A 16,088-nucleotide genomic window follows, 5' to 3' on the forward strand; every position below is an offset into this window, starting at 1 on the left:
CAATTCTCAAGAGATTTTAAAGTCTTCCTTTCAGGTAGGGATATTGCCAGTTTCATCTTATTTGATAACAGTTTTTTTTTCCCCTTCCCCTTCCCATTGTAAAAAAATTTACTTTTTCCTGTGTCTCTTGGGTCTCCTTTTAAAAGTCCAAATTTTCTATTAAGTTCTAGTCTTTTCATCAGGAAAAGTTGGTAGTCTCCTATTTCATTAAATGTCCATCTTTTGCCCTGGAAGACAAGGTTCAGTTTTGCTGGATATTGGATTCTTGCCCGCATTCCAAGCTCCCTTGCTTTTTGAAATATTTCATTCTAGGCCCTTTGATTCCTTAATGTTGGTGTTGCCAGGTCCTGTGTAACCCTTACCATGGCTCCTTGGTATTTAAATTGTTTCTTTCTGTCTGCTTGCAGAATTTTCTCTTTTACCTGGTAGTTTTGTAATTTGCTACATTATTCCTTGGTGTTTTTATTTGGGGATCCTTTTCCAGAGGGCATCGATGCATTTTTTGTTAGGTTTTTGCAAGGCAAATGGGGTTAAGTGGCTTGCCCAAGGCCATACAGCTAGGTAAATATTACGTGTCTGAGACTGGATTTGAACCCAGGTACTCCTGACTCCAAGGCCAGTACTTTATCCCCCATGCCACCTAGCTGCCCCTACATTTTTTTCAATAACTATTTTTCCCTCTGGTTACATGATATCAGGGCAGTTTTCCATTACTAAATCCTGTAATATTGTGTACAGCCTTTTTTTCCTCTTCAATGTTTTCAGGAAGACTAATAATTTTTAGGTTATCTTTTCTCTATCTATTCTCAAGGTCAGTGGTTTTGCTGACAAGGTAATTACCATTTTCTTTTATCTATTCAATTTTTTTGGTTTTGTTTAACCAATTCTTGTTTTCTCATGAAGTCATTGGTTTCCATAGACTCTATTATTTTTTTTAGGGAAAAATTTTCTTCATTTACGTTTTGCAACTCCCTTTCCAACTGATCAATTCTTTTCTTTAAGAGTTTTCCCTTTGAACATTTGAGATTTTGAGAGAATTTTCTTTTTGCATTTGTCCAATTGTATTTTCTAAGGATTTGTTTTCTTGTTGCAAAGTGTTAATTTTCTCTTGTGCTTCTTTTCCCAAATTTTTCAATTGATTTTTAAACTCCTTCTTGACTTCTTCAAGGCAATATTTCTGTGCTGGAGACCTAATCATATTCTTCTCAGGGTTTCTATGTCTCTCTGAATTAGGGTCTTTTCCTTCTAGTAATTTTTCTAAGGTCCACTTTTTTGGATGACCTTTCTTCATCTGCCTGAGATCTTGTGTTGGGGAAGGGACTGGTTCACAGAGTTTTGGTTTTGAGATGCCTAAAGGTTTTTCTCACTGAGTGTAATATCACCAGCTGACCAGTAAAAGGTGCTAGAAATTTTGCTTGCTGAGTGTCTAGTAGGGAATTTTGGTGTTCTTTCTGGATGTAATATCTCCTCCTGGCCAGTAGCTAGATCCTCTCTTCCAGCCCTTCCTGTAAGATCCAGACTGTTAGTCCCACAGCCACTGGTCGTTTCTCAGAGCAAAGTGCTTTCCATAGGGAAGTGTTTCCCACAGCAAAGGCCCCCAGGGCTGATCTTTGATTAGTCTGGCTCTTGCCCTGCCTGTGTTGTTGGCAATCTCACTCACTACAACCCTGATCCCTGAAGACAGACCTTGAGATACCTGTTGTTTTCTTAGCTTCTCTTTCTGGGTTTTGTCAATAGGACTTCCATTTAGATGTTTATTTCATATTTTTCCATGAGGGAAGATCAGGAGACCTTAGCACAAGACCTGTCTTCTCTCCACCATCTTGGCCAGAAGTCTATCATTGTTCATTAAATGTTTGGCAGAATTAACTTTTACATCCAACTGGCCCTGAAGATTATTTCTGAGGGAGTTCATTAATAACTTGTTAAATTTCTTTTTTCTGAAATGGAATCATTTAAGTCTTATTTCCTCCTCTCAATCTGGGCAAATTATATTTTTGTAAATATTCTTCTTTCATACTTGATTTTCAAATTTCTTGACATACAGTTAGGCAAAATAGTTTTGAATTTTTTTCCTCTTTTAAAAATTTAATTTTATTGCTTTTTTCAGTTCTGGATCTTCTTCATTTCTCTCTTCCTCCCCAATTAATTGAGAATGCAAGGAACATAATACCATTAAAGAGATGTATAGACTTGTGAAATAAATTCCTGTAACAGCTATGGCAAAAAGAAAGAAATTTTTAAAAAAAAGAAAAATAGAGAGAAGAAAATATATTTCAAACTGTATTCTGAGTCCATATGGTCTCTTTCTGGAGGTGAATAGTATCTATCATTTGAGTCTTTGACAATTGTGATTGGACATTTCCTTGATCATAGTTCTTAAAACTTTCATAATTGGTTATCTTTAATATATTGCTATTACTATTTAGATTGTTTTCCTGGTTCTGTCCATTTCACTTAGCATCAGTTCATCCAAGTCTTTCAAGGTTATTCTGGGTCCATCCCTTCTATCATTTCTTTTTATAAGTTTTAATGATTTATTTATTTATTTTTACATCATTACAATAAGTACACATAAATCATCCTCCTCTCCCCCCCCAAAAAAGATAAAAAACCCTCAAGAGAAATGAAGTGACAGAAAAAAACGTATACTTCAGTCTATGTTCAGATACTATCCATTCTGTCTCCGGGATGGGTTGCATTCTTTATTATAAGTCCATCAGAGAAGTTGCTTTAATATTTTTTCCCACAGTTGCTATTGTTTACTGTATTATCCTCCATTCTATTCCTCCACATTCCCATTTATTCTATTCTCTCTCCCCCCTTTCACCCTGGGCCTCCTCAGAAGTGTGTTGTATCTGATTATCCTCTCCCATGATCTTCCCTCTTCTATCATCTACTCCTCCCCTCCCCTCCCCTCCCCTTGTCCTCCTTCTCCCATCCTTTTCCTCTGATTTTTCACTAGAGTAAGATAGAGTTCTATACCCTCTTGACTGTAACTGTTATTTCCTTTCAGTCATTTCTGGTGAGAATAAAGTCTCACTCCTTTCCCCTCTCCTTCCCCCCTTGCATTCCATTTCAAAAGCTTTATCTTGACTTTTATGTGAAATATCTTGGCCCCATTTTTCTCTCTCCTTTCCTTTTCTCCCAGTGCTTTCCTTCACCACCCATTGCTCCATCCATCTTTTTGCTATATTATGTCATTATATTCATCTCCCATGCAGGAATATACACAGTTCAATATCATTAAATCTCTTTTAATTAACCCTTTCCATCTACCTTCTCTATTCTTTACCTGTATCCTGTACTTGGAGATCAAAATTTCTGTTCTGCTCTGTTTATTTCAGTGGAAAAGTTTAAAAGTACTCTGTTTTACTGATTGTTCATCTTTCCCCTGCAAAAGCAAGTTCAATTTTACTGGGTAGTTGATTCTCAATTGTAATCCAAGCTCTTTTGCCTACCATAATACTATATTCCAAACCCTATGAGTCCTTAATGTAGCTACTGCCAAATCTTGTATAATCCTGACTGTAGGGACATGGTAGGTGAATTGCTTATTTCTGACTGCTTGCAGTATTTTCTCTTTGACTTCGGACTTTTGGTATTTGGCTATAATATTCCTGGGAGGCTTGCTTTTTTTGGTGGGGGGGATTTCTTTCAAGAAGTCATTGGTGGATTCCCTCATTTTCTATTTTATCCTCTACTTCTAGGAACTCAGGGCAATTTTGGTTTATTATTTATTTTTATATACTATTTTAAAAAATTTTAAGGCAATGGGGTTAAGTGACTTGCCCAAGGCCACACAGTTAGGTAATTATTAAGCATCTGAGGTCAGATTTGAACTCAGGTCCTCCTGACTCCAGAGTTGGTGCTCTATCCACTGCATCACCTAGATGCCTGGATTATTACTTGAAAAATGAAGTTCAGGTTCTTTTTCTGGTCATGACTTTCAGATAGTTCAAGAATTATTAAATTCTCTCTCCTGGATCTGTTTTCTAGGTCAGTTGTTTTTCCAGTGTGATATTTCACATTTTCTTCTAGCTTTTTTCATTCTTTTGGTTTTGATTTATTGTTTCTTGATTTTGTGAAAAGACATCAGCTTCCTTTAGCTCCATTCTACATCTGAGGAAGGTATTTTCTACAGAGAGCTTTTTTATCTCCTTTTCCAACTGGCCAATTTCTGCTTTATAAGTCATTCTCTTCATTTGCCTTTTTGGACTACATTTTTTGACCTAAAATGGTTTTTAACATGTTATTTTCTTCATTACTTTTTTTGTATCTTATCAAGTTGCTGACTTGTTTTTCATGATTTTCCCATATTGCTCTCATTTCTCTTCCCAATTTTTCCTGTTTCCACTGGGTTTTTCTTCAGTCTTTTTTGAGCTCTTCCATAGCCTGACACTAATTCTTATTTCTCTTGGAGACTTTGGATCCAGAAACTTTGATTTTGTCATCTTTTGAGTGTACATTTTGATCTTCCATAGAACCAAAATAATTTTCTATGATCAGACACTTCTTTTTGTGTTTTTTGCTCATTTCCCCAGCATATGACTGATTTACTACACTTCCAAAGCTTTTAGAGGTTTTGGGACACTTCTCCTGGGACCTTAATACCTTCAAGATCTTAAGTGAGGCTTTGAGTATTCTCTTAGCCTGTGCTCTTGTCTGTGGATGACCACAAACACTCCACTCAGTCCTGGAGCTGTGAAGAGGGTTCCTATCCTCTATGTAGAATGGGGGCCCAGACTGCAACCTGGATCTGAGTATGTGTAAAGCAGGAGAGTCCTTCCCCAGGGATAGCAGAGAGACCTCTGTGGTTTTTTCCCACCTACCATTTGAGTGCTCTAGAAGCAGCTACTGGGCCACTCCATAGGTTTCCCACAACTACCCTGAGGCTGGCACTGGCCTGGTACTCACTCTGGTGAAGCAGAATTCTCCTGCCAACCCTACAACCCATCCCCAGTGATCCCCCAGCTGAGAAGTCTGCTCCTGCTGCCATGGACTCAGGTACCAACAAGGACCCCCAAGGACACAACCCTGCAGGCTCTCCCTGGAAGGCTGAAGCTCTCTGGCACAGTAACAGTAGTATATGGCTGCAAAGTGACTTTTTCCAACCCCTGGATCTTTTGAAACAGCTTTCCTGCATATATAGCAAGTAGTCTTGGACTGGGAAATTGTTTCATTCAGTCATTCTGGGGATACTGTCCCTCTAAAATTTGGTTAGAATCATAATTCTGTGGATTTTGGAGCTTTTTGCAGAAGAACTTCTGGGAATTCCTGCCCTCACAGTCATCACCTTGGTTCCACCTCTAGTTTTGAATTATTAATTTAATTTTCTTCTCATCGCTGGTGATTTCACCCTTTTAATTTTTTGACATTGACAATTTGATTTTCTTCTTTTTTTTAAATAAAAAGAACTAAAATTTATCTATTTTATTGGTTTTTTCCCCATAAAACCATCTCTTTCTTTTATTTATAGTTCAAAAGTTTTCTTGCTTTCAATTTTATTAAATTCTCCTTTGATTTTCAAAATTTTAAATTTGATATTTAATTGGGATTTTTAATTTTTCTTTTTTTATAAATTTTTAGTTCCACACCTAATTCATTGATCTCCTCTTTCTCTAGTTAATTCATATAAGCCTTTAGAGAAGTAAAATTTCCCAAAACTGGTTTGGCTACATCCTACAAGTTTTGATGTGATATTTAATTGTTATCACTGTCTTGGATGAAATTTTAGATGAATGATCTACTCATTCCTTAATATTAGGTTGTTTAGTTTCCAATCAATTTTTAGTATATCTTTCCATAGCTTTTTATTACATGTAATTTTTTTTATTTTATTATGATGAGAAAAGGAAACATTTAAAATTTCTGCATTTCTGCATTTGAGTATGAAGTTTTTAAGCTCCAAAACTTGGTCAATGTTTGTGCCATGTACTGCAGAGAAGGTTTGCTTTTTTATATCCCCATTCAATTTTCTCCAGAGGTCTATCGTGTCTACCTTTTTTTGTAATTCTATTCACTCCTTAACTTTCTTTTTTTTAATTTTGTGGTTAGATTTATCTACTTCAGAGAGAGGGAAGTCGAGGTCCCCTTATAATATAGTTTTGTTATCTATATCTTCTTATGACCTCTTTATGAATTTGGATACCATATCAATTGATAAATATGTGCTTTATGTTGATATTGCTTCATTGCCTACCTTTCAAGAAGATGTAGTTTCCTTACTTATTCCTTTTAATTTGATTTATTTTTGCTTTTGCAGTGACTGAAATAAGGATTACTACCCCTGTTTCTTTTTTACTTCAACTAAAGAATCATATAATCTGCTGTAGGCTTTGACCTTTATTGTGCATATTTTTCTGCTTCTAACATACTTCAAGTAAACAATGTATTGGAGGATTCTAACTTTCATTCCACTCTTTTATCCATTTCCATTTTATGTGAGAATTCAACTCATTTGCATTCACAGATATTATTAGAAACTTTTCATTTCCCTTTATCCCATCTTCCCTCTATTTATACTTTTTCTCTCCCTCTTCCCTTTAGTGTTTTGTTTCTGACTGCTGACTCCCTCAATTTTTCCTCCTTTTTACCAATGATATCCTTTTTCTTTTCCCTTTCCCCTTTAATTCATTTTTCTTTTATTTTTGCTTCCCCCCCCTCCATTTATCATCCCCTTCTTCCTTTTTCCCCCCTTTTCCATCCCTCTTCTTCCCTGTAGAGTAGAATAAATTTGTAAACCCGGTTAAGAATGTGTGTTATTCCCCTCTTTAAGCCAAATCTGTTAAGATCAAAATTTACTCAATGCTCACACTCTCTCTTCTTTCCTTCTACTATATTAGGTCCTTTGTGTCTCTTGATGTAGTGTTATTTATCTTCTAATGCCTCTGCTTTCTTATTAGAGCATAATTGTTTTTTTTTCTAATGTTCAAAATATACTCCTTTTAACTGTTCTGATAGAATTCTCAAGAGCCATAAGTATCCTTACATCATAAGCAATTTATACTTACACCCCTTTTTCAAAAACAATCTCTCCAACTATTCCAATATAAATATAACCCTCAAGAGCTAAGAGTTTGATCACATAATAATCAATTTATACCCACACCCTCTGGATAAATATGTTCTTTTCCATTGACCTAAAAGGAATAATCTCAAGAGTTAAATATATTGAATTCATATGTAGGGATATAGACAGTTTAATCATATTAACTAACATTCTCCCCCTTTTGTTTACCTTTTTTACATACATATCTTGAAACTTGCATTTGAAGTCAAATTTTCAGTGTATTTGAGTTTTGGTTGTAATCCAAGGTCCTTTGACCTCCAGAATATAATATATCCAGATCCTACTATACTTTAATGTTGAAGTTGAAAAGTCCTACATAATTTTGATTGTGACTACTTAGTATTTAAATTTCCCAAACTGACTGCTTGCAGGTCTTCCTTCTTTAAGTTTAGAATTTTGAAATTTGACTAAAATGTTTCTTGGAGTTTTTAATTTGGGGATCCCTTTCTAGGGGTGATCAATAAATCCTTTCAAGGACTAATTTATCTTCTTAATATTGGATATTAGGGTAGTTGTCCATGATAATTTCCTACATGATCTTGTTCAGGCTCTTTTTTCTGATCATGCCTTTCAGATAGATCAATAATTTGAAAATTATCTCTTCTGGATCTATTTTCCAGGTTAGTCATTTCTCTTAAAAGATCCTCTAAATTTTCTTCTATTTTTTTCAGTATTTTGGTGTTATTGATGGAATCTTATTGCCTCATAGAGTTATTCATTTCTGTTTGTCCAAGTACAGTTTTAAGTATTTACTTTCTTCAGTTAGTTTCTGTTTCATTTTCCAGCTGGTTAATTTCATTTTCCAGCTTATCAAATTTACTTTTTTTATGATTTTTGCAAGGCAATGGGGTTAAGTGACTTGCTCAGAGTTACACAGCTAGGTAATTATCAAGTGACTAAGGTCAAATTTGAATTCAGGTCCTCCTGACTCGAAGGCTGGTGCTCTATCTATTTGGCCATCTAGCTGCCCCATTAAAATTATTTTTAAAATTATTTGTTTATTCTGTTAAATTTTAATAAATCTCCTGCATGACCCTCATTTCTTTTCTCCATTTTTCTTCTTCCTTTCTCTCTTCTTTTATTTTTAAAATATTTTTCAGCTCTTCAAAAAGGTCTTTTTAGATATGAGATCAATTCATCAGTTGTTTTGAGGGGTCACATTTAAGCATTTTGTTACTGCTTTCCTCTTCTGAGATGATGTTTTTCAAGAATAGTAACTGTCAATGTTTTTTTTCTTTTTTCTTTTAAATTATTTTGATAATGATATCTGTTCCTGCATTATAGAGTGTAAAGCTCCAACATTTTTGTTTTTGTTTTCTTTATGCTTGGTGTCGGGTTTCTAGTCTCTGGTTTTCTATTCTAGCATTTCCAGTACTCCTGGTTTGCTCCATGCACTAGGGTAGCCCAATGCCACACCAGCATTGCAGGACTTGAAACATTGCTATCCAAGTTGCCATTGGAACACTTGTGACCAAAAGACCTGTGCTGTGACCTTAGCTGCATTGTGTATAAGTGTCTCACGCTGATTTCTCTGCTCTCCTGCTTATACCCTTTTTACCTGCAAAACAGATCTTTTCCTGGAGTTCCTCCAAGATATTCAATTGATCAATTGTTTTGCAGTTTCTGTTTTGTTTTGTCAGTAAGTTCTGCTGCTTTAGAATCTGTTTAGAGACTTTCAAAGTTGTTTTGGAAAAAGTTCTGGGAACTTCCTAAATTTGTTTCCCCATCTTAGTTCTGCACTGGAAGTACTCCAAATCTACTTTAGGTAAGCTAAAAAATAAATCTCTCTATCTCAATATATATCTTATTACTGCAAGTCAGGATTTCTGATAGAGAACAATGATCCTGGATGAAATAGACGCTGAGAGTAACTGGAATGAGATTGTGGATAGCTTTTATGATATCAATCCCTCTCAGAACTCCCATTCATGGTATGTATGCTTATGCGTTTGAAAAGCCATCTATGGGGACAGCTAGGTGGCAGAGTGAATAGAGCACCAGCCCTGGAGTCAGGAGGACCTGAATTAAAATCTGGTCTCAGACACTTAATAATTGCCTACATGTGTGACTTTGGGCAAATCACTCTTAACCCCATTTCCTTAAATAAAAAAAAAATTTCAAAGGAACAGAAGAAAAGAAAAGTCATCTGCTAATCAACAATGTGCAGTTCTCCCTTGTATCAAGGTTATGATGTGATAGCTCAAGTTTGGGACCAGGAAGTCTTCTATTTTTGTCATTTCCATTTTTTTTCTAATAGGTTGAACTGATCTTAAAAGCCCAATAGGCCTTGGTTTAGTTCAACAGCTCTAAAAGGTGACATTGACACTTGAACACTACAAAGGTTCCTCAGGACATGCCTTCATTGGAGGAACAAACATTAGGGTTAAGGACTAGAAACTGCAGATAAAAGGTCCTCACATCATTGTGGGCATCACAGGCCATGTTTTTGGCATGCTTAACCAGCAATAATTCTCTCCTAAATGTAATAAGATGTTTGTTATGAATCAAACAGATGAAACATTGAGTAGTGGTTTTAATGATCATAACTATGATGAATTCCAGAAATCCAGTGGCAATACTCAAGTAGTACTCCTGTCAGTCACCATACCACAAGATGTGCTAGAAATGACCAAGAAGTTTATGGGAGTCCTATCAGGATTCTTGTCAAGAAGGAGACATTGGCATTGGAAGGCATTTGTCATTTTTACATAAATGTGAAAGGAGAAGAGTGGAAGAGAGAGACCTTGTGTGATTTTTATAAAATACTGCTGGGGCAACTAGGTGGCATAGTGGATAAAGCACCAGCCCTGGAGTCAGGAGTACCTGGGTTCAAATCTGGTCTCAGATACTTAATAATTACCTAGCTGTGTGGCCTTGGGCAAGTCACTTAACCCCATTTGCCTTGCAAAAACCTAAAAAACAAACAAACAATAAATAAACAAACAAATAAATAAATAAATAAATGAACGGATAAATAAATGAATGAATGAATGAATGAATGAATGAATGAATAAATAAATGAATGAATAAGTAAAACACTGTCTATTGCCCAGGCTGTTATCTTCATCAATACCCACTGAAAGGTAGATTGGCCCTCTGAGAAAATGCATGCCTGTGATTTTACCATCTCTGTAATGAATGGAAACATGGACCAAAAAGAACATGAAGCAATCATAAGGGAGTTTTGTTCAAGTTCCAGTTGGGTTATCATTAGCACTGACCTACTGGTTAGAGGCACTGATGCTCAGCAAGTATCTTTGATTAATAACTATGACCTTCCCATCAATTTGGATAATTATATTCATAAAATTGATAATTGGTAGATGCTTTAGTCATAAAGTCATGGTCATCAACATGATAACAGAGGAAGAAAAGAGGATTCTTTAACACATCAAGATCTTTTATAATACCTCCATTGAGGAGATCCCCCTCAATGGAGTTGACATCATCTGAGGGGTTTCTCCATCTCAGGAGATAAAATAGAAGGAAGGGGAGCTGGATGGGCAGAGGGAAACATGGGAGGGACATGTTTGCCATTTTTTCCTTTTTTGTTTTCAATAAATTTAAGTTTATGAAACACAAATTTTGAAGGGTGGAGCCAAAATGGCAGAGAAAAGTAAGTGACTCATCTCAGCTCTTCCTAAAACCTCTCTGAATAATTTTAAATAATGTCATAAGTCAATTCCTGGAGCAACAGAATCAACAAAACAACAAGGAGGAATGAATTTCCAGGAAAAGACAACTAAGAGGGTCAGAAGGAAAGGTCTGCACACCTTGGTGAGAATGGAGTACAACAGAATGTGAATTATGAGTCCCAGAACCCCTGTGTACCCAGAAGAACTAGACCAGGCAATCTTAGCATAGTGGGAAAGTTTCTGGTACATGAGACTCCAGTATGGAAAGCAAGTGAGTAGGACCCTGGCCTCAAGAAAAAGAAATTTACCCCCAGAGTTCAATTTTAAAAACCATGAAATTGTTTAAACAATGAAGATGAAAGAGAAAAAAGTATTGACCATAGAAAGTTTCTTTTTTTACAAGGAAAATCAAAACACTAACTTAGATAGAGCACTGGGAAAAGACCTCATGTGGGGGTCCAAAAGGAAATATAAAATTATCTCATCTAAAAAGTACTCTCGAGAGGACTCAAAAATATTTTTTGTGTGTTAAAAAGGGGTTAAGTGTCTTGTCTAAAGTCACATAGTATATATTAAGTGTCTGAAGCTGGATTTGAACTCAGGTCCTCCTGATTCCAGTGCTCTGTCCACTGTGCCACTTAGCTGCCTTCAAAAGGATTTTAATAATCAAGTAAGAAAGGCAGAAGAAAAAAAAATGGGAAAAGAAATGAGAAGTATTCAAGAAAGAGTCAGCAGCTTGGAAAAATAAGCAGAAAAACTTACTGAAGAAAGCAATTCCTTTAAAAATAGAATTGGACAAATGGAAAAGAACCTAACAAATCTATCTGAATATCTGAAGAAAATTATTCCTTAAATATTATAATTGGGCAAGTGAAAACTAATGACTCTGTAAGACATCAAGAATAAATCAAATAATTTTTTATAAAAGGAAAAAAATAGTAGAAAATGTAAAATAACTCATTGGAAAAACTACTGACCTAAATAATAGATCTAGGAAAGATAATTTTAAAATTACCTAATAATAACAACAATAATGATGATGATATTAAACAGGGTCTAAACATCATTTTCTTTTTTTAACATTTTAATATTTTATTTGTTTTCTAATTATATACAATAGCAATATGTACCCATTATTTTATGCAAGGCTCTGAATTCTAAAATTTTCCCCCCTCCTCACTTCCCTTCTACCCCACAGAAGGCAGTCTGATAGTCTCTACATTGTTTCTGTGCCATATATTGATGCAAATTGAATGTTATGAGTAGACATAAGAATTAACATAAACCCCCTCCCCCCCAAGAAGATGAGGAACCTCAAGAAAAGAGAGAGAGAGAAAAAATGTATTTCAATCTGTGTTCATATTTCAATGGCTCTGTCTCTAGGGTGAGTTGCCTTATTTATCATAAGTCTACCTGAAAAGTTGCTTCAATATTTTTCCCTCAGCTGCCATTACTAGCTGTTACCTCCACTCTATTTCTCCCCATTCTCATTTATTCTCTCTCTCTCTCTCTCTCTCTCTCTCTCTCTCTCTCTCTCTCTCTCTCTCCTTTCATCCTGGCCCTGCCCAAAAGTGTGTTGAATCTGAGTACCTCTCCCTCAATCTTCCTTCTCTTTTATCACCTATTCCCCACTTCCCTCCTCCCATTCCTCCTCATCCCATCCCTTTCCTCCCATCCTTCTCAAGGGAAAGATAGATTTCCTCACCCTATCAAGAGTGTATGTGATTTCCTCCCTGAGCCATTTCTGATGAGAATGAAGGCTCACTCATCCCCCCTTGCCATCTCCCCTCCACTCCATTGGAAAAGCTTTTTCTTAACTCTTATGTGAAATCTCTCAGCTTCTTCTTCATCTCCTTTTCCTTCCTCCCAGTACTCTCCCCCATCATCCATCCCTTTACCACATCATACCATTAAATTATGCTCCTTCCTATGTCCTGTATATATATATATATATATATATATATATATATATATATATATACTCCTTCTAACAGCTCTTATAAATGAGAAAGTTCATATGAGTTATCAATATCTTCTTCCCATGTAGAAATACAAGCAGTTCAACATCATCTAGTTCCTCATTTAGTCCCTCTCTTCCACTCCCTCTATGGTTCACCAGAGTCTTGTACTTGGAGATCAACCTTTCTGTTCAGCTCTGGTCATCTCAATAGGAAAGTTTGAAAGTCCCCTGTTTCCAAGTCCACCTTTTCTACTGAAAGAGGATGTTCAGTTTTGCTGTGTAGTTGATTCTCAGTTGTAAACCAAGATCTGTTGCCTTACAGAATATCATATTCCAATCCCTATGAGCCTGTAATGTAGATGCTGCCACATCCTGTGTAATCCTGACTATGGAGCCTCGATAGTTGAATTGTTTCTGGCAGCATTTTGGAATTTTCTCTTTGATCTGGGAGTTTTGGAATTTGGCTATAAAATTCCTGGAAGTTTTTGTTTTGGGTTCTCTTTCAGGGGGTGACCAGTGAATTACCTTGATTTCTATTTTACCCTCAACTTCTAGGATCTTAGGTCAATTTTGCTGCATTATTTCTGGGTTTTTTTTTAGGTTTTTGCAAGGCCATGGGGTTAAGTGACTTGCCCAAGGCCACACAGGTAGGTAATTATTAAGTATCTGAGGCTGGATTTGAACTCAGGTACTCCTGACTCCAGGAATGGTACTCTATTCACTGAGCCACCTAGCCACCCCTTGTGTTATTTCTTGAAAATGAGGTCTAGGGGTGGCTAGGTGGCATAGTGGATAAAGCACTGGCCTTGGAGTCAGGGATACCTGGGTTCAAATCCGGTCTCAGACACTTAATAATTACCTAGCTGTGTGGCCTTGGGCAAGCCACTTAACCCTGTTTGCCTTAGAAAAACCTAAAAAAAAAAAAAAATGAAGTCTAGGCTCTTCTCCTGGTCTCGACTTTCAGATAATCCAATAATTTTTAAATTATTTCTTCTGGATCTGTTTATGAGGTCAGTTGTTTTTCTAATGAGATATTTCACATTTTCTTATAATTTTTGGCTTTTTTGGCAGAGTTTTATTTCTTCCTGCTTTCTTGCAAATGCATCAGCTTCCTTTAGTTCCATTCTGCATTTGAAGGAGTTATTTTCTTCAGAGAGCTTTCTTATCTCCTTTTCCAGCTGGCCAATTCTGATTTTTAAGGCATTCTTCTCCTCATTTGCCTTTTGTTTTGCTTTTTTCCATTAGGCCTAAACTGGTTTTTAACATATTATTTTCTTCAGTATTTTTTGTATATCTTTCACCAAGCTTTCAATTTAGTTTTCATGATTTTTCTGCATCACTCTCATTTCTCTTCCCATTTTTTCCTCCACCTCCCTTAATTCCTTTTCAAAATCTTTTTTGTGCTCATCCATAGTCTGAGACCATTTTCTATTTCTCTTGGAAGTTTTGGATATGAAAGTTACGATTTTGTCATCATCTGAGCATGTGTTTTGATTTTCCATGGGACTAAAGTAATTCTCTATGTTCAGATTCTACTTTTTTCTGTTGTTTACTCATTTCCTCAGTCCAAGACTAATTTACAGCACTTCCAAGGCTTTGGGGTTGCTGGGTATTTTGGGGGGGGACACCGCACTGGGACCTTTATTCCACCAAGGTCTTACGCTCTCTTGTTTGTCCTTTGATAAGTAGATGGCCCTGGTACTTCCCTCTGCCCTGGGGTTATAAGGAGAGATGCAGCTTGGTTATTTAGTATGGAAGCCCAAACTGCAATATGTGAGAGTAGACAAGCAGCAGAGTCCTACCCCAGGGAGAGCAGAGAAATCTTTGCAGACTTTCCTTACTGTCTTTGGGGGTACAGGCTGCTTTCTCCAGATTTTTGCTGCAGGTTCTGCAGCCAGTGCTCCTCACTCCACACTCAGCCAGGTAGAGCAGAGTTCTCTCACAGCCCCTTCAAGCTGTTACTGCTGATTTCTGAGCTGGGCTGGGCTGGGCTGAACTGCACTGTGGCTTTTTTTCCAACCCCTGGTCCTGGTGAAACAGACCTTTCCCATGGAACTTCTAAGTTATCTTGGATTGGGAAAGTGTATCACTCAATCTTTCTGTGGGTTCTGCCCCTCTAAATTTTGGCTACAGTATCCTTTGTTTGTTTGGGGGTGGGGTTGGGGGAGATTGGTGTTCCCCAGAAATGCTGCCTTCATGCCATCTTCTAGACATCATTTTCAAAAAATTATCAAGTAAAATTGCCCCGATATTTTTGAAACAGAGCGTAAAATAAAAATTGAAAGAATCCACTGTTTCCTTCTGAAACAAATTTCAAAATGCAACCAGGAAAATTATAGCCAAATTCCAGAGTTCCCAGGTCAAAGAAAAAAAAAGTACTTTAAGAAGGCAGAAAGAAACAATTCTAGTATCATGAAACAACAGTCGAGATAATAAAAGATTTAAAAGCTTCTTCTTTAAAGGATGAAAGTACTTAAAGTAATGATATTCTGATGAGTGAAAGAAAATACATTCCTGTGACTTTACTGTCTGCAATGCATGGAAACAGTGAACAAAAAGAACAAGGTTGAGTTTAATCCTTTCAGGGTGAAATGAACATTCAGTGAAATAGGGGACTTTCAGCCATTCTTGATAAAAAGATAAAAACTGAATAGAAAATTTGACTTTCAAATATCAGACTCTAGGGAAGCATTAAAAAGATTAAATAAGAAAGAGAAATCAAAAGGTATTTAATGAGGTTAAACTGTTTACAATTCAACATGGGAAACAGATACTAGTAACTCAAGAATTTTCTTATTGTTAAGGCAGTAAAAACGTTGCATATGAAGAGATGGTATTTAAAAAGAATAAAATTAAGGGATGAGAGAGGAATGAATTGGATGAAAATGAAAGGAAGGGATAGAGTACAATAATCTCACATAAAAGATGCAATAAAAAGGGAAAGGAAATAGAGATGAGATGATGCAGAGTGAGCAAACTTCACTCTCATCAGAATTCAGTTAAAGAGGGAATAACATTCACACTTAATTGGGCATAGAATCCTCTCTCACCCTTCAGGAAAGTAGGAGAGAAAGGGGATAAGAAAAGGTAAGGATTATAGAAGGCAGGGCAGATTGGGGAAGTGGTAATCAAAAGCAAAAACTTTTGAGGAAAGACTAGGTAAAATGAGAGAATAAAATAATTGGGGGGATAGAAGAAGGGAAATACAGTTAGCAAGAGTAACAGTTTAAAAAAAATTAATCAAGTATCTCTGATAAAGGCCTCATCTCTCAAACAAATAGAAAACTGAGTCAAATTTATAATAGCAAGAGCCATTCCCCAACTGATAAATGATCAAAAGATAGTAACACTTTTCAGAAAAAGTAATCAAGGCTAAACTTAGCCATATTGGGAAAAATTCTCTAACTCACTATTGTTTGTA

General features: G+C 36.2%; 1 pseudogene; it reads left to right on the forward strand.

Moving 5' to 3' along the window:
• Nucleotides 1–8,911: 8,911 nt before the first annotated feature.
• Nucleotides 8,912–10,525, forward strand: LOC141505354 (eukaryotic initiation factor 4A-I-like; annotated as a pseudogene).
• The last annotated feature ends 5,563 nt before the right edge of the window (nt 10,526–16,088 follow it).

The sequence above is a fragment of the Macrotis lagotis genome, chromosome 1 (assembly GCF_037893015.1).
Source record: "Macrotis lagotis isolate mMagLag1 chromosome 1, bilby.v1.9.chrom.fasta, whole genome shotgun sequence".
NCBI classification, from domain to species: domain Eukaryota; kingdom Metazoa; phylum Chordata; class Mammalia; order Peramelemorphia; family Peramelidae; genus Macrotis; species Macrotis lagotis.